We start from the raw sequence: 18,976 nt of genomic DNA on the forward strand, positions 1-18,976 counted from the left end.
TCTGATCCCTGGAAGTAGTTGTTGTAGAAAGTGGAGCACAACACAACAACGGCAGTGGGTTCTTTGTACCGGATTGATTTACAAGTCAAAGCGTTTCGGCCAGCGACTGCCAACCCAGCATCAAACCTATGCTGCTACAACAACAAACGAGAATTTATAATCCCCACAGCATCATTGTCATATAAATGCTACTATAAAGATATCATAATACCTACTGCAGATACCGGAGGCACAAAAACGATGTTTGTACAAACTACAGTTGGACATGATTTCTGCAGGTAATCAGTGCAATCACGAATACAAATTCCGTGCGGAATTTGTTCCCTTTCCCCAATTTCGCAATTTTTTATTTCCAAATTTATGTCCAAAAAGCGAATATTTTCGACGATTCGAATAGAATACGCCATAATGAAGCGAATCTAGTAGTTTTCAACTTTTAACAAATATCGATTTTAAAAGAGTTTCACTTTTTAAAATTATTTTCCGTGCGGAAAATTCACAGGGAAATATTCATGATTGCCCTGAATGTTTATTGTCAAATTCCGGATAACCATTATGACGATGATAACAAACACTAGCTATACATGGTAGTCATGTTCCACTGTCCGAACAATCTAGGTAGCTGCTAGTAATAAAGTCTAATATATAAATAAAATTAGCAAGATCCCAGAGGCTTTAAGGTGGCATTTGATAAGAGACAACAAGTAACATCTTTCTTCTTGTGCCCGCCAAGATTTTCACCTTCAGAGTTGTTTTAGATGTTGAGATCTTCACAAGGTAGCCGCCAAGAAGAAATTCGAAAAAGCGAAAAGTGTTTAGAATATCGGCTGGCAAAATGTCCCCTTCGCCCAGCATCCATCCAGAAGCTGCAGAAACACCCGGCGCCAACGTAATGGAAAATGTGGGCAAAATGTTTTCCTTTGGCACCGTGGACTATATCGTATTCACCGTTATGCTAATGGTATCTGCCGGAATTGGTGTCTATTTTGGTTTCTTTTCGAAATCGAAAAACACCACCGAGGAGTATTTAATGGGTGGCAAGAAAATGAAAACCCTACCCATAGCCATATCACTGATAGCAAGGTAAGACACAAAGCGTACACTGAATGCAATGAAAGTGAAAAGAAGATAAGATCGGTTGGGATAAGTTTTACAATACGGCAATAAAGATGAGAAGAGCCTTAGGTTGTGCAAAGATAAAAGACAAATGTTGGCTTCTTTTGTTGATTTGGAATTAGATTGTTAAAGAACCGAAAGGTCTTAACTTTCCATGATCTTCTTCAGAGAACATAACCTCTATAGTTTCTTATAGATACCTGCTTATTATTTCAAGAATGGAATGATCCTGATCGGCTTAAACATGGCAAAAAATCTAGGATTTAGGACTTAAGTCTGTTGTCGTACACACAGTACTTTGACTAATATAGAGAGAGTCTTCCGATGCACTTAGTAGAAACACCCTAACATGTCTCGCAGGAATACAAAACTTCAGCACAGCTTGCAACACCTTTGACAGTAGAAGGTCATCAAGCTCGACATGGACAAAGCAGACAAAATATCATAGGGTTCGGTGTGCTTCTCTTGAATTTTCTCCACAATTTGTGGTAAGATGAATATGTGGTCGATGCGGTAGGAAAATTTGCCACGTCTTTAGCCGTGCTGACATGGACCAAGTACTTCAATGGCCTTGGGATTTAGTCGTGTTATTTCACTATGCTTGCAGCACACTGTCTTGCTTTCTTCTTTTGTGAACGGGACATAGATGGATCGGATTCCAATAATAGGTTGCAAGTTCCTCTAGACATTCCAAGCACAGTCCTGTCCTCCTGTCTGTGATTTCTTCTATCTCTGAAATGACAATAAATGTTCTCATAACAAGGAAACAAAGGTTAGGCCAAGGCGTCGAATTATTAACTCACCACATAGAGTTTCCTAATTTTGATGAGACCCCCAATAACGATTATTAAAACCATAATCAGAGACCCGGCATCAGGAACCGCACTTCATGGTTCTCTTACTAAGTCGAAATCAATGTGCCTTTTAGGTGAAACGGCGGTCTAACATTTGATTCTTTATTTCTTTTTCTTTCAGTCAACTTTCCGGTATAGCCATCATGTCGGTGCCCTCCGAAAACTATTCCTTTGGCATTGGTTACATGGTTATGATGGTTTCCGTTATCTGTATTGTTCCAATCTTAACTCACATCATTGTTCCAGTCTTCTACAACAACAACTTAACAAATTGTTATGAGGTAAGATACAGTTTAAAGCTCGGTCCAAAGCATCCAAGAATCCAATTGAACTACATTTCCTTACTTTGCAGTATCTTCAGCTACGTTTTAATCGATGGACTCGTAAGCTGATTACTGGAACGTTTGTTATGAGCGCATCTCTTATGCTGCCGGTTCTTATGTTTGTTCCCTCGTTGGCCTTTGCTCAAGGTAAGATTTAAATTAAACGTTCAGTAAGATGAAAAAATCAGAGCATTAGAGGAGACCTTGTGAAGCCTTTTGACATCGGACATTCGGTTGTTCTAATGACTATAGAGGACAATGGGGGTTTCTTTTATTTCTAGAAGAAATTGAAGACTTCTTGTGACTACAGGAGATCAAGAAGACTTCATCTGATCATCGAAGACCTAGAGGTCGACTATTGCATATAGTAGACTTTGCAGTCTGGAGTCTTTATGGTAGACCTTCTTAAGAGGCCTACTCTCTACATCCTAAAGGTGTATTCTCACTATAGAAAACCTCCAATAGGGTTTTCTTACTAATGATTACCTTCTTTAGAAGTTTTTTTCTTTACAGAAGACATCTTAAACGTATCTCCTCTCTATGGAAGAGCTTATAAAGATGTCTAATGTCTATAAAAAGGGTGCCACCGTGGTGCAATGGTATGCACACCCGCCTTGCACGCTGAAGGTCGTGGGTTCGCAAAATACCCCTCAGTAATGTTGGCGACATTTTCTGAGTATTTCAGCCTTGTACAACTTCTCTACAAGTGGTGTCTTAGACACGCCGTTCGGACTCGGCGATAAACAGTAGGTCCCATATCATTGAGCTAATATGAATCGGGGTGCACTCATTGATATGAGAGAAGGCTCCCCTGTCCCGCCTGGGATGTTTTTGGAACAATTATTATAATGTCTATAAAAACCCCTAACAGATCTTCTCTGCGTAAAAGAATTCTTTAAGCCGTCTTCTCTGTATAGAAAACCTTCTTAAGTGGATTTCTTTGTATAGAATAACTCCTTAAGGGGTTTTCTCGTAATAGATGACTTCCTCAAGGGGTCTTCTGTGTTTAGAAGACTTCCTTAAGGGGTCTTCTCTGTGTAGAAGACTTCCTTAAGGGGTATCCTCTGTATAGAAGACTTCATTAAAGGTCTTCTGTGTATAGAAAACTTCCTTAAGGGTCTTCTCTGTAGAGAAGAACTCCTTAAAGGGGGTCTTCCCTGTATAGAAGACTTCCTTAAGGGGCCTTCTCTGTATTAAAGATCTTCTTGAGTGGTCTTCCCTTTATAGAAGAACTCCTAAAGTGACCTTCTCTGTATAAAAGAACTCCTTAAGTGGTCTTCTCTGTATAGAAGACTTTCTTTAAGGAGTCTTCTTCATATATACGAACTCATTAAAATGCCTTCTCTCTATAAAAGACCACCTAAAAAGTTTCCCTCCTCATAGGGCCTTATCTATATAGAAGACCTCCTTAAGGGATACCCTCTATGGAAGAACTTTCTTTCCTACAGAAGCCTTCTCTCTATAGAAAACCTCATAAAGAAGTCGTCTCTTTATTAAAGACCTCCTACAAAGATTCTGTCTCTATAGAATACCTTCTCTGTATAGAATAACTCCTAAAGTGACCTTCTCTGTATAAAAGAACTCCTCAAGTGGTCTTCTCTGTATAAAAGACATTCCTTAAGGAAGTCTTTAAAATGTCTTCTCTCTATAAAAGACCACCTAAAAATTTTCCCTCCTCATAGGGCCTTCTCTGTACAGAAGACCTCCTTAAGAGATCCCCTCTATAGAAGAATTTTTCCTCCTACAGAAGCCTCCCACAGAGGTTTTCTCTCTATATAATTCCTTCCATGAGGTCTTCTGTCTATAGAAGACCTCCTAAAGAGGACTTCTCTCCATAGAAAACCTCTATAAGTAGTCTTCTCTCTATAGAAGACCTCCTGCAGAGGTCGTCTTTTTATATAAGACCCCATACATAGGTCGTTTTCTTATAGAAGGCCTCGTACATAGGTCGTGTTTTTATAGAAAACCTCATACAGAGGTCCTATAGAGATCCTTAAGAGATATTCTCACCGTAGAAGACCTCCTAAAGAAATCTTCTCTCTGTACAAGACCTCCTACAGAAGTCATCTCTTTAAAGAAAACCTAAAGAGGCCTTCTCTCTATAGAATACCTCATAAAGGGGTCTTTTCTCCACGAATGATCTCCTAACTAGGTCATCTCTTTATAGAAGACCTCCTGCAGAGGTTTTCTTTATAAAGAAAACCTCCTACAGAGGTCTTCTCTCGATAGAAGACCTCCTGAAGAGGTTTCTTCTCTATAGAAAACCTACTAAAGGAGTCATCTCCCTATAGAAGACCTCTTGAAGATATCGTCAATATAAGATACCTCCTACCACAGTGGTCTTCTATCTATAGATTACCTTCTATGAGGTATTCTCTCTATAGAATACCTCCTCCCACAGATGTCTTCTTTCTAAAAAATACTTTCTAAGAGGTCTTCTCTCTATAGAATGCCTTCCAAGCAGCCTTCTCTCCATGGAAGACATCCTAAAGAGGTCTTCTGTCTATAGAAGACCTCCTACAGAGGCCATATCCTTATAGAATACCTCCTACAGAGATCTTCCCTCCTTAGATTACCTTCCAAGAGTTCTTCTCTCAATAGAATACCTTCCAAATTGTCTTCTTCTCTCTATAGAAGACCTCCTAAATAGGTCTTCTCTCCATAGAATGCCTCCTTCAGAGGTCTCCTCTTTATAGAATACTAGGTCTTTAAAAATATCTTCTCTCTATAGAGGACCTCCCACAGATGTCTTCTCTACAGAGATCATCTCATCATGGAGGACCTCCCACAGAGGCCTTCCTTCTATAGAATCCCTTCTATGAGGTCTTCTCTCCATAGAAGACCTCCTAAAGAGGACTTCTCTCCATAGAAATTCTCGATAAGTGGTCTTCTCTCTATAGAAGGCCTCCTAAATACCCCATACATAGTTCGTCTTCTTATAGAAGACCTCGTACATAGGTCGTGTTTTTATAGAAAACTTCATACAGATGTCTTCTCTCTATTTAATACCTTCTAAGAAGTCTTCTCCCTATAGAAGATATTCTAAAAAGGTCTTCTCTCCGTGGAAGACCTCCTAAAGAGGTCCTATAGAGATCCTTAAGAGATATTCTCTCCGTAGAAGACCTTCTAAAGAAATCTTCTATCCGTAGAAGACCTCCTACAGAAGTCATCTTCCCTCTATAAAAGACCTCATAAAGGGGTCTTTTCTCCATCAAAGATCTCCTAACGAGGTCATCTCTTTATAGAAGACCTCCTACAGAGGTTTTCTTTATACAGAAAACCTCCTACAGAGGTCTTCTCTCAATATAAGACCTCCTAAAGAGGTTGTCCCTATATAGAAAACCTCTTAAAGGGGTCTTCTCCCTATAGAAGACCTCTTAAAGATATCTTCTATATAGAATACCGCCTCCCGCAGAGGTCTTCTTTCTATAGATTACTTTCTAAGAGGGTTTTCTCTCTATACCTCCTCCCACAGAGGTCTTCTTTCTATAAAATACTTTCTAAGAGGTATTCTCTCTATAGAATACATTCTAAGGAGGTCTTCTCTCCATGGAAGACCTCCTATAGGGGTCGCCTCTTTATAGAAGACCTTCTACAGAGGCCTTCTCTGTATGGAATAACACCTAAATTGGTCTTCTCTCCATAGAAGACCTCCTAAAGAAGTTATCTCTTTATAGATATCTTCTATATAGATCTCCTTCAGAGGTCTTCTCTCTAAGAGTACCTGGAGTCTTTATGGAAGACCTTCCTAAGAGGCCTACTCTTTACATCCTAAAGGTGTATTCTCTCTATAGAAAACCTCCGACAGGGTTTTCTTACTAATGATTACCTTCGTTAGAAGCTTTTTTCTTTACAGAAGAAAACTTAAACGGATCTCCTCTCCATGGAATACCTAATAAAGATGTCTAATGTCTAAAAGAAACCCCTAATAGGACTTCTCTGTATAAAAGAGTTCCTTAAGGCGTATTCTCTGTATAGAAAACCTTCTTAAGTGGATTTATTTGTATAGAATAAGTTAAGAGTTTTTTCTCGTAACAGACGACTCTCTCAAGGGGGCTTCTCTGTGTAGAAGACTTACTTAAGGGGTATCCTCTGTATAGAAGACTTCCTTAAAGGTCTTCTGTGTACAGATGAGGTCTTCTAAGGGGTGTTTTCTGTGTAGAAAAGTTCCTTAAGGGCCTTCTCTGTGGAGAAGAACTTCTTAAAGGGGTTCTTCCCTGCATAGAAGACTTTCTTAAGGGGCCTTCTCTGTATAAAAGATCTCCTTAAGTGGTCCTCTGTATAGAAGAACTTCTCAAGTGGTCTTCTCTATAGAAGACATCCTTAAGTGGTCTTCTACGTATATACGAACTCATTGAAATGTCTTCTCTCTATAAAAGGCCACCTAAAAAGTTTCCCTCTTCATAGGGCCTTCTCTGTATAGAAGACCTCCTTAAGAGATCCCCTCTATAGAATAACTTTCCCTCTTACAGAAGCCTTCTCTCTATAAAAAAACCTCCTAAAGAAGTCGTGTCTTTATTAAAGACCTCCTACAAAGATTCTATAGAAAGCCATAGAATGCCTTCGAAGAAGCCTTCTCTCCATGGAAGACCTCCTAAAGTGGTCTTCTGCCTATGGAAGACCTCCTACAGAGGTCATATCCTTATAGAAGACCTCACAAAGAGATCTTCGCTCCTTAGAATACCTTCCAAGAGTTCTTCTCTCCATAGAATACCTCTCTATAGAAGACCTCCTAAATAGGTTTTCTTTCCATAGAACGCTTGCTTCAGAGGTCTCCTCTATATAGAATACTAGGTCTTTAAAGATATCTTCTCTCTATAGAGGACCTCCTACAGATATCTTCCCTGCAGAGATCATCTCTTCATGGAAGACCTCTCACAGAGGTCTTCTCTCTATAGAATACCTTCTATGAGGTCTTCTCTCTATAGAAGACCTCCTAAAGAGGATTTCTCTCCATAGAAAACTTCTATAAGTGGTCTTCTCTCTATAGAAGACTTCCTACGGAGGTCGTCTGTTTATAGAAGACCCCATGCATAGGTTGTTGTCTTATAGAAGACCTCGTACATAGGTCGTGTTGTTATACCTTCTAAGAAGTCTTCTCCCTCTAGAAGACCTCCTAAAGAGGTCCTATAGAGATCCTTAAGAGATATTCTCTCCGTAGAAGACCTCCTACAGAAGTCTTTTCTTTATAGAAAACCTCCTACAGAGGTCTTCTCTCTATAGAAAACCTCATTTCTCCATGAAAGATCTCCTAACGAGGTCATCTCTTTATAGAAGACCTGCTACAGAGGTTTTCTTTATGAAAAAGACCTCCTACAGAGGTTTTTTTTACAAAGAAAGCCTCCTACAGAGGTCTTCTCTCGATAGAAGACCTCCTAAAGAGGTTTTCTCTCTATAGAAGACCTCCTAAAGAGGTTTTCTCTCTATAGAAAACCTCCTAAAGGGGTCTTCTCCCTATAGAAGACCTTTAAAAGATATCTTCTATATAGAATACCTCCCCCCACAGAGGTCTTCTTTCTATAGATTACTTTCTAAGAGGTATTCTCTCTATAGAATACATCCCCCCACAGAGGTCATCTTTCTATAAAATACTTTCTAAGAGGTATTCTCTCTATAGAATACATTCTAAGGAAGTCTTCTCTCCATGGAAGATCGCCTCTTCATAGAAGACCTTCTACAGAGGCCTTCTCTCTATGGAATAACACCTAATTTGGTCTTCTCTCCATAGAAGACCTCCTAAAGAAGTCATCTCATTATAGATATCTTCTATATAGATCTCCTTCAGAGGTCTTCTATCTATAGAATACCTTCTAAGAGTTCTTTTTCCTATAGGAGACTTCATACAGAGGTCATCTCTTCATAGAATACCTCCTAAAGCGATCATCTCCTTATAGATTTCTTCGATTTAAATATCTTCGCTCTACAGAAGTCTTCCTACAGAGGTAGTATCTATATAGAAGACCTCCATGGAAGACCATTATAAGGGGTCTTATCTCTATAGAAGGCTACATCTTAAAGAGGTCTTCCCTCCATAGAAGACTTCCTAAAGAGTTCATCTCTTATATAGTGGTCTTCTCCCTATAGAACACCTCCTAGCAAGGTCATCTCTATATAGATGAGGTCATAATCTTTATAAAGGGGTATTCTCCCCATAGAAGAACTACATAAGAGGAATTCTCTCTCTATAGAAAAATTCTTCTTAAAGAAATCCATCTATCCATATCTTTTATACAAGAGGTCCCTATCGTGTTCGTCTCTCTATAGAATACCTCCTAAAGAGGTATTCTCTCTATAAAAGACCTACTAAAGACTATAAAAGACCTACAATCACACGGCAGCGGGTTCTCTGTACCGGATTGACTCGGGGCCACACAACATCAACGTTCCGGCCAGCGGCTGCCACCTCAGTGTACATGTGTTTGTATTTGTTTCGTTTTTCTGTGCCGGGAGCGGCATATCCCGGAATGTCTGCTCCGGACCAATATATTTGTGCTCCAATATATTTGTGCTCGGTTTGTCACATCCGCATCTTCACCCATACCCAACCTTCGGTAAGATGCAATAGGTGTGGGTGCATTTAAGGGGTTGCTCTGGACTTGCCCACGCGAGGGACTACGATAAGGACTATGTTGCTGCATGCTGAGCGACCACAGCCCCCAGTGAGTCGTCGTCAGATTACGAAACTCCTTCGTCGTCGGATTACGAAACTCCCCCGCAGTCCCCCCAACAGCAGCCGCACGCGCAGCATTTAACACCAGCCGTTGTTGTTCCAATCCCAGAAAATGCATCCTTTTTTCAATTTAATTGCAATGGGCTCAGAGGTAAGATCGATGAAATAGTGGACTTTATGAATCGGAAGAAGATCAAGGTCGCGGCGGTGCAGGAAACCATGCTGAACGACCACAGCTCAGTACGTTGTGATGGTTACAACGTAATAAGGAAGGATCGCACCAGATGTGGAGGTGGGGGATTAGCTTTCCTTTTGCACCAGTCTGTTAATACAGACCTATCTGGCTTGAGCCTGCCTCTAACCACCCGTACATGGAATGCATGGGGGTAGCAGTCAGGTGTGGAACTGCCGAGATAGAGTTGCTAAACGTATACATCCCGCCGAAAAATATATGTATGTCAAATTATAAGCCTGACATTAGCCTTTTTTGGAAGGTCATAATCGTCTGGTCCTGGGGGATTTTAATGCGCATCATGAGATGTGGCATTCGGCCCTCGGAAACGACCAGAGAGGTACAGCGCTGGCTGAGCAGATTGATAGCACTACGTTTTGCACGGTCAATGAGGACGCCCCTACCAGAATTAGAGGAGAGTGTCACAGTTCGCCAGGTATAACCATCGTGTCACCTGGTCTGACAAATGACGTTACCTGGCAACATGTCCCCATAATTGTCTCCATCAGCAGACCACCCGATTTCATCACCTCTGAACGCCGCACATTCGTCAATCATGGGAAAGCTGATTGACCGAGTTTCAGAGAGTTCACCAATCACCGCTTCAGAGAATTGCCCAATCCTTCTGATATTCGGGTAGCGGAAAGGACGTTCCGAGACATCTATGCTGCAGCCGCTCGCCATATACCTGCTGGTCGAATACCCGAAGTAAGACCAAATTTCCCAGGAGAGGCGACGGGATTAGGAAATGAGCGTGATGAGCTTCGTCGAACCAACCCCGACGACCCCAGAGTCAGGGAGCTGACACTGGAAGTTAACAGGCTGGTCGGCGAACATAAGCGGAAGAAGTGGCTAAATCATCGTAAGTAAATTGTGGGCAACGGTTAAGTCACTCTCGAACCCCGGAAGGAGGGATGACAGGACCTCAGTCACGTTTGGCGACGTTACGTTGACTGACCCGAAGAGGTGTGCAAGTTACTTCAATCGACAGTTTGTCGAGCACCCCGAGAGTGACAGGGCGAAGAGGAGAGTATTACGTCGCATCAGATCTCTTCCTGCCGAGGATGAATCACCACAGTTTACAATGGATGATGTTGCGAATGCCATCAGGAACGATAAATCATCCAAAGCGTTGGGCCCTGATGGAGTCTCCATGGTAATGCTGAAGCAGCTGGATGAGCCGGGAGTGGAGTATCTCACTAAAGTTCTCAACCTGTCGCTAGCCACTCTTATTGTTCCCGAAGTTTGTAAAATGGGCAGGGTGGTCCCGCTACTGAAGCCAGGCAAGGATGCCAGCAAAGGTGAATCGTTCAGGCCGAGTTCGCTTTTGTCTTTGTCTTTGTTTTGAGGCCTTAGTCCTCCCCAGCATTAGAAATAGGTATCAAGTTGCCGATCATCAGCATGGGTTCCGTAAGCAGCACAGCACGACAACAGCGTTGCATGCCATCTCCACACATATTTGTCAAGGACTCAACCAGGATCGGCCGTGTGATAGAACAGTGATGGTGGCGCTTGACTTATCAAAAGCCGTTGATACTGTCAAGCACTCCATTCAAGCACTTCGAGAACATTGAGCAGACAACCCTCCGGCTAAGTCTGAAACGTTGGATAATCAACTATATGTGTGGTCGCCAGTCGTATGTGGAATTCAGGAATAAGAAATTCAAGCCCCTAGAGTGAAAGAGGGAGTTCCCCAAGAAGGGGTGATATCTCCGGAACTGTTTAACCTCTCGTAACGTATGAGGATGATTGTACGATCAGGTACCTATCCTGATGACATCTGTGAGAGACTGAACTCCTATTTAACCGATCTTACCACCTTTTTTTCACGCGAGCAATATGCAGATATCCGCCACTAAATCGACGGCCACTCTGTTCACAAGATGAACGGCGCAGTATAGAAGAGAGTTGAATATCAGGGTCGATGGTAGCAGAATTCCGACCACAAACTGCCCCAAAATACTAGGGGTCACATTCGACATCACTTTCACGTCGTCCTCGCATGCCACAGCTATCTGCGATAAACTGAAATGTAGGAACAAGGTCCTCAAGTCCCTAGCCGGCAGCACTTGGGATGTAGATAAAGAAACCTTGTTGACCACATATAACGCGATAGGTCGGTCTGTGGTAAGCTATGCGGCGCCAGTTTGGTCCCCGAATTTATATGACACGCAGTGGGATAAGATTCAAATTTGTCAGAACGCCGCCATGAGAACAGCAACAGGGTGCCTCCTCAAATCTACAGTGGACCATCTACATGAGGAGGCAAAGATTCTTCCAGTACGACAACATGCTATCGTTGCAGTACTTGCTCGGGTGTTACCATGAGCCATCCCAATCATCATCTGCTGGCCACAGATCCACCCAGGCATATCAAAAAGGATATTCATGGTCTCGAGACGGAGGTCCAACAATATAGGAGAGAACCTCTAGATCAACAGGCATATCAGGCAGGTTTGAACAGCATTCACACGGACACAGTTGCTAAGGCCATAAGCAATTATTGTGTGAATGCAGTCATCGGAGTACATCCCCCATCTATCGCAGCTGAAGAGCATCAGCTGCCACGACAAACCAGAGTAGTTTTGGTTCAATTACGCTCGGGATATTGCAGTCGCCTAAATTACTATTGGGCGGGAATCGATCGCACCGTGCAAGACATCTGCTCAGTATGCGGCATGGGCCCGCACGATACTAAGCACCTATTCAACTGCCCCGCCAAGCCTACTCATCTGACTCCAGTGGATCAGTGGTTACATCCCATCGAAGTAGCCACCTTCCTGGAACTGGAGATAGACCCAGAGCCAGATTGAACAGGAGAACGAACACACAAACATAATAATAAAACACTGTTACAACAATAACAACTAAAGAAGTCAGTCTTCTCTTTATTGAAGACCTCTCAATTAGGTTGACCATCAATAGAAGTCTTCCTAATGGGGTCTTCTCTTTTTTAGGAAACCTCCTAAAAGGATCTTCTCTCTATATAAGGCCTCGAAAGTGGGTATTCTTTCTATAGATGACATCGTTAATGGGTTTCATATCTATTGCGAGACCCAACTGAGGACCGCCAGATGTCATAGAAGACATTGAGGTCTGTAATTGTTTGTGGAAGACCTTGAGACCTGCTATTGGCTGCAAAAGTCTATTGAAGACCCTGATCTGTTATTGCCTAAAGAATGTCTTAAGGAATAACAATGTACAATGTGACTGCCGATTGACTGAGGCATGCTATTGGCTATAAGATGTGGGATGGGCTGGGAATACAGCACAATACTTCTATTGTCTGTAGAAGATATTCATGTTTTATTGTCCATAGAGCCAGGAGGTCTTCCATTGTCCATAAAAATACCTCAACATTTTTCATTTTTCATAGAATATGGGGTATATTTTCTTCCTAAAGAGGTCTTCTTTCGTAGAAAACCTCTTAAATAGATTTCCATGGGAGACAACGTTAAGAGGTGTTCTTTCTACAGAATACCTCCTTAAGAGTTCTTCTCTTCATAGAAGACCTTCTAAACAGATAATCCCTCCAGAGAAAACCTTCTAAAGGGGACCCTTTTTCTATGGGAGACCTCCTTAAGAGATATTCTTTGTAGAGAATACCCCCTTAAGAGGTCTTCTCTCTATAGTAGACCTCATAAATGGGTCTTCTCTGTAAGAAAGACCCTCTAAAGGGGACTTCTATCTATAGGAGACCTACAAAAGAGGGCTTTCTAAAGAAGTCTACGCTCTGTAGAAGGCTTGCCAAAGTTGTGATTTCTCATAAATCGATAGTCTATCTAAGAAAGAACTCCTAAAGTGATAATCTCTCTATGGAAGATCTCCGAAATTGTCCTTTTCGCCATGGAAGACCTCATAAGAGGGTCTTCACTCTATAAAAAACCGAAATGGTTTTTTTCTCGATGGAAGACCTCTTAAATCGGTCGTCTCTCTAAGGAAGACCTGCTTAAAGGAACTTCTATGTATAGAAGATCTCCTAAAGAGGACTTTTCTCCATAGAAGACTTTGCGTTGAAGTATTCACTCCATAGGGATTTCTTTTTACAGAAGTCCCCCACCCCCTAAGAGATCCTCTCTCCAGAGAAGACCTCCTAATGGGGTCAGTTGTCTGTGGTAAACATCCTAAAGGTGTCTTCTCTCTTCAGAAGGTCTTCTAAAACGGATCTTCTTTCGATAGAAGACCTTAAAAATGCTCTTCTTCTTATGGAAGACCTCTGAAAATGGGTCTTCTCTCTATATAGGGATTTTTAAAGGGCTCTACTCCTTACGTAATACCTCTTCTACTTGCAGGGGCCTCTTAAAGGGGTATTCTCCTTATACTCTTTACTCTTTAAAAGTTCTTCTATAGAAAGAAGAGCTCTTTCATAGGCCTTCGATAAGGTTTTCTTGAGGTCTTCTATTCTGAATTGAAGACTTTGCAGTCTTCTATTGCCTCTAAAGCCATTTACGTCTGTTATTGCCTGTTGGTGGCCTGAGATCTACTGTTGTCCCTAGAAGACTGAGTTATTTTATTGCCTAGGATCTGATTTTGTCAATGAAAGACCTTGTCTTCGCATGATCTTGAGGTACTCTATTATCGAATGAATGCCTTAATGTCTTCTATTGACTTCAGCAGTCATTGTCTATAGAAGATCTTGAGTTAAGTTCTTCTGTATACCTTGAGGTCAGATTCTAATACATCTGTTCACTTATCTTACAGTTACCGGTGTAAATATTCATCTGATAAATGCGATTGTGTGTTCCATCTGCATATTCTATACAATGTTGGTAAGTTCATCGGTTTTCTTCTTCTCGTTCTTCTCAATATTTTTCATTTCTCGTCTTCCTCCAGGGAGGTATAAAGGCTGTCGTTTGGACCGATGTGGTGCAAGCTGGAATAATGATAACCTCTGTGGTATTGGTAGCGGTCTTGGGTGTTGCTAAAGTTGGTGGTTTGGATAAAGTTTTGAATCTTGCCGAAGAGGGTGGACGCTTAGACCTATAGTAAGGGAGAATGTGTTAAACACTTTTACTAATATGGAACTTATCTTATTGTCATTGTATTGACTTACAGTTATGGATTAGATCCTCGCGTACGAAATTCGTTTATGGGAATGGTGAGCGCAGGTTTTTGTTTCTGGGTGGGACACATTGGTCTCAATCAAAGCTGTGTACAGCGCATTGTTTCGCTGCCATCTTTGGAAAATGCCAAAAGGTAAGTTCAAAGTAGTACATCATAACACACCCCAGCTGATTCTCCTTTCGCCTCAGATCATTACAAATTACCGGCGTTGGTATTCTCATCATAATGTTCCTGAATTGTTTTACGGGCGTAATCATGTATGCCCGTTATGCTGGCTGTGATCCCATATTGGCCGGCGTGGTTGAGAAACCCGACAAATTGGTGCCCTTTTTCATACAAGATGTTGTGGGCCACTTGCGCGGTATGCCGGGCATTTTTGTTTCCTGTGTCTTCAGTGCATCTCTCAGCACCATGTCGGCCACCCTGAATTCCCTGGCCGGGGTGGCATATTTCGATTATGTCAAACCGTTTATTCGTCACACCGATGCTCGAGCCAATGCCATAATGAAAATATTTGTTGTGGCCATGGGTTGCTATTGTATTGCGGGAGGTTTTTTGGTGGAAAAATTCAGCTCCATTCTTCAATCGATGTTGACAATTGTTGCCTTAAATATTGGTATAGTGTTGGGCGTTTTTCTCTTGGGCATGCTGGTGCCAAGAGTTAAGGGGAAGGTAAGAGAAGTTGCTAATGACTTCGAATGACTTCGATAGACATTAGGAGGAGGTGGAGGCCTTCTATTATCTTTAGGAAACTAAGACAGAGTTTCTATTCAAGAAACCTCGGTGATTTATAGAACACATTTGGACATAGAGGCTTACCTTCCATTCTTTTGAGGAGACCTCAATGTAATATTTATTACCCTGAGATTTTCAATCCCCTTTTGGAAGACCTCAAGATCCTTTATAATATCTAGACACTTTTTTCCAGGTGGTCATAGTTTCCATTGGTGTTAGCATGTCTATAATGTTGTGGATTATTGGCAATGCCCAGATGCGTTTTAAATCCGGTGCTATCAAATACGATCCTCTTCCGACCCGAATTGATGAATGTGAAAATTACAATTTCTATGGATTAATAAAAGATAGGTGAGTAAATAATTTCCATAGACCTTATAGATAATATCTTTCCTTGCCTATTTGCAGCAACACAAATACCACCTCCACCCCTCATCTGGCATCAACACCAACTCCCTTGGTGACAACAGCATTTGGTAGCAACCGGCCATTTTCAATATTTGAAATATCCTTCTATTGGTATCATTCGCTTGGAGTACTTCTTATATGGCTAACAGCCATTCCATTGAGTTACATTTGGAAACCGGAAGAAGATGAAAAATTAGATCCCAAATTATATTCACCAATTATAAGCAGATTTTTGAAGCTAGAACCAAGGCAAGCAGAACGTATGCCATTGAGAACGCCATATCCTTCGTTGGCAGGTGAAAATCTTAAGATAACCATGAAAATAAGCGAATAAAATGTTTCGACAAAAAATTGAGGTTATGTAGAATAAATGATGTTCTCAATAAATTAAAAATAAATGTGTTTTTATAGAGAAATCCTCAAGGGATATGGCAGGGCCTTGATGTCTTCTTCTGTCTAAAGAAGGCCAATTGAGGTCTTCTTAAGAAGGCACTTTGAGGTCTTCTACTGTCTACAGAAGACCACTGGAGGTCTTCTAATGTCGATAGAACAATCCTACTGTCTATAGAAGATATTTTGAGATGTTCTGCCGTTTATAGAATACCACATTAGGTCTTCTACTGTCTATAGAAGGCCACTTGAGGTCTACAACTGGCCTCGTACATAGGTCGTGTTTTTATAGAAAACCTCATATAGAGGCCATCTCTCTATTTAATACCTTCTATGAATTCTTCTCCTTATAGAAGATCTTCTAAAAAGGTCTTCTCTCCGTGGAAGACGTTCTAAAGAGGTTCTACAGAGAGATATTCTCTCCGTAGAAGACCTCCTACAGAAGTCATCTCTTTATAGATGTCTTCTTTTGTCTAAAGAAGACCAATTGAGGTCTTCAACTGTCTGAAGGATATCCCCTGGGATCTTCAATTGTCTTAAGAAGGCACTTCGAGGTCTTCTACTGTCTACAAAAGACCGCTGGAGGTCTTCTGATGTCGATAGAACAATCCTACGGCCTATAGAAGACATATCTACTGTCTATGGAAGACATTTTGAGATGTTCTGCCGTTTATAGAAGACCACTAGAGGTTTTCTATTGTCTATAGAAGACCCCTTGAGGGCCCCTTGAGGTATTCCATGGTCTATAGAAGAAACCCTGAGGTCTTCTCTTGTCTATAGAAGACCACTTGAGATCTTCTATTGTCCATGTTGTTGTTGTTGTAACAGTGTTTTATTATTATGTTTGTATGTTCGTCCTCCTGTTCAATCTGGCTCTGGGTCTATCTCCAGTTCCAGGAAGTTGGCTACTTCGATGGGATGTAACCACAGATCCACTGGAGTTGGATGAGTAGGTTTGGCTGGGCAGTTGAAAAGGTGTTTTGTGTCGTGCGGGCCCTTGCCACATACTGGGCAGATGTTTAGCACGGCGCGGTCAATTTCCGCCCAATAAGAATTTAGGCGACTGCAATATCCCGAGCGTAATTGAGCCAAAACTACTCTGGTTTGTCGTGGCAGCTGACGCTCTTCAGCTGCGATAGATGGGGAATGTACTCCGATGACTGCATTCACACAATAATTGCCTATGGCCTTAGCAACTGTGTCCGTGTGAATGCTGTTCAAACCTGCCTGATATGCCTATTGATCTAGAGCTTCTCTCCTATATTGTTGGACCGTCGTCTCTAGAGCATGAATATCCTTCTTGATATGCCTGGGTATATCGGTGGCCAGCAGATGGTGATTGGGATGGATCTCACGGTAACACCCGAGCAAGTACTGCAACGATAGCATCTCCTTATGTTGTCGTACTGGAAGAATCTTTGCCTCCTCATGTAGATGGTCCACTGTAGATTTGAGGAGGCACCCTGTTGCTGTTCTCAGGGCGGCGTTCTGACAAATTTGAATCTTATCCCACTGCGTGTCACATAAATTCGGGGACCAAACTGGCGCCGCATAGCTTACCATAGACCGACCTATCGCTTTATACGTGGTCAACAAGGTTTCTTCTACCTGCACCCCAAGTGCTGCCGGCTAGGGACTTAAGGACCTTGTTCCTACATTTCAGTTTATCGCAGATAGCTGTGGCATGCGCGGACGACGTGAAAGTGGTGTCGAATGTGACCCCTAGAATTTTGGGGCAGTTTGTGGTCGGAATTCTGTTACCATCGACCCTGATATTCAACTCTCTTCTATACTGCGCCGTCCATGTGGTGAACAGAGTGGCCGTCGATTTAGTGGCGGATATCTGCATATTCCTCGCGTGGAAAAGGTGGTAAGATCGATTAAATAGGAGTTGAGTCTCTCACAGATGTCATCAGGATAGGTACCCGACGCCAGGATCGTGCAATCATCCGCATACGTCACGATCTCAATGCCGTCTGGAGGGGGTGGAATACAGGAGAGGTAGAGGTTAAACAGTTCCGGAGATATCACCCCTTCTTGGGGAACTCCCTGTTTCACTCTACGGGGCTTGGATTTCTTGTTCCTGAATTCCACATACGACTGGCGACCACACATATAGTTGATAATCCAACGTTTCAGACTTGGCCGGAGGGTTGTCTGCTCGATGTCCTCGAATAGCGTGGAGTGCTCGACAGTATCAAAGGCTTTTGATAAGTCAAGCGCCACCATCACTGTTCTATCACACTGCCGTTCCTGGTTGAGTCCTCGACAAATATGTGTGGAGATGGCGTGCAGCGGTGTTGTCGTTCTGTGCTGCTTACGGAATCCATGTTGATGATCGGCAACTTGATAGCTATTTCTAATGCTGGGGAGGACTAAAGTCTCAAGAGTCTTCGCTACAGGTGACAAAAGCGAAATCGGCATGTACGATTCACCTTTGCTGGCATCCTTGCCTGGCTTCAGTAGCGGGACCACCCTGCCCATTTTCTAGACTTCGGGAACAATAAGGGTGGCTAGCGGCTCATCCAGCTGTTTCAACATTACCATGGAAATTCCGTCAGGGCCCAACGCCCTGTAAATTGTAAATTGTGGTGGTTCATCCTCGGCAGGAAGAGATCTGATGCGACTCTCTTCGCCCTGTCACTCTCGCGATGCTCAACTAACAGTCGATTGAAATTACTTGCGCACCTCTTCAGGTCAGTCAACGTAACGTCGCCAAATGTGACTGAGGTCCTGTCATCCCTCCTTCCGGGGTTCGAGAGTGACTTAACCGTTGCCCACAATTCACCTATACCGGCTCCAATGTTTCAGCTTTTCACATGATTTAACCATTTGTTCCGCTTATGCTCGCCGACCAGCCTGTTAACTTCCAGTGTCAGCTCCATGACTCTGTGGTCATTGGGGTTGATACGACGAAGCTCATCACGCTCAATTGCTAACCCCGTCACCTCTGCTAGGAAATTTGGTCTTACTTCGGGTATACGACCGGCAGGTATATGGCAGCGGCTGTCTCGGAACGTCCTTTCCGCTACCCGAACATCAGAAGGATTGGGCAATTCTCTGAAGCGGTGATTGGTGAACTCTCTGAAACTCGGCCAATCAGCTTTCCCATGATTGACGAATGTGCGGCGTTCAGAGGTGATGAAATCCCACAGCAGCGGGTTCTCTGTACCGGATTGACCCG

The 18,976-nt window shown here is 42.4% G+C and overlaps 1 pseudogene; it reads left to right on the forward strand.

Annotated features, from left to right (window-relative positions):
* The first annotated feature begins 835 nt into the window (after positions 1-835).
* LOC141390337 (sodium-coupled monocarboxylate transporter 1-like) lies at positions 836-15,736 on the forward strand (annotated as a pseudogene).
* The last annotated feature ends 3,240 nt before the right edge of the window (positions 15,737-18,976 follow it).

This window comes from Musca autumnalis, unplaced genomic scaffold (assembly GCF_047663935.1).
Source record: "Musca autumnalis isolate F117 unplaced genomic scaffold, ASM4766393v1 scaffold_1, whole genome shotgun sequence".
Taxonomy (NCBI): Eukaryota; Metazoa; Arthropoda; class Insecta; order Diptera; family Muscidae; genus Musca; species Musca autumnalis.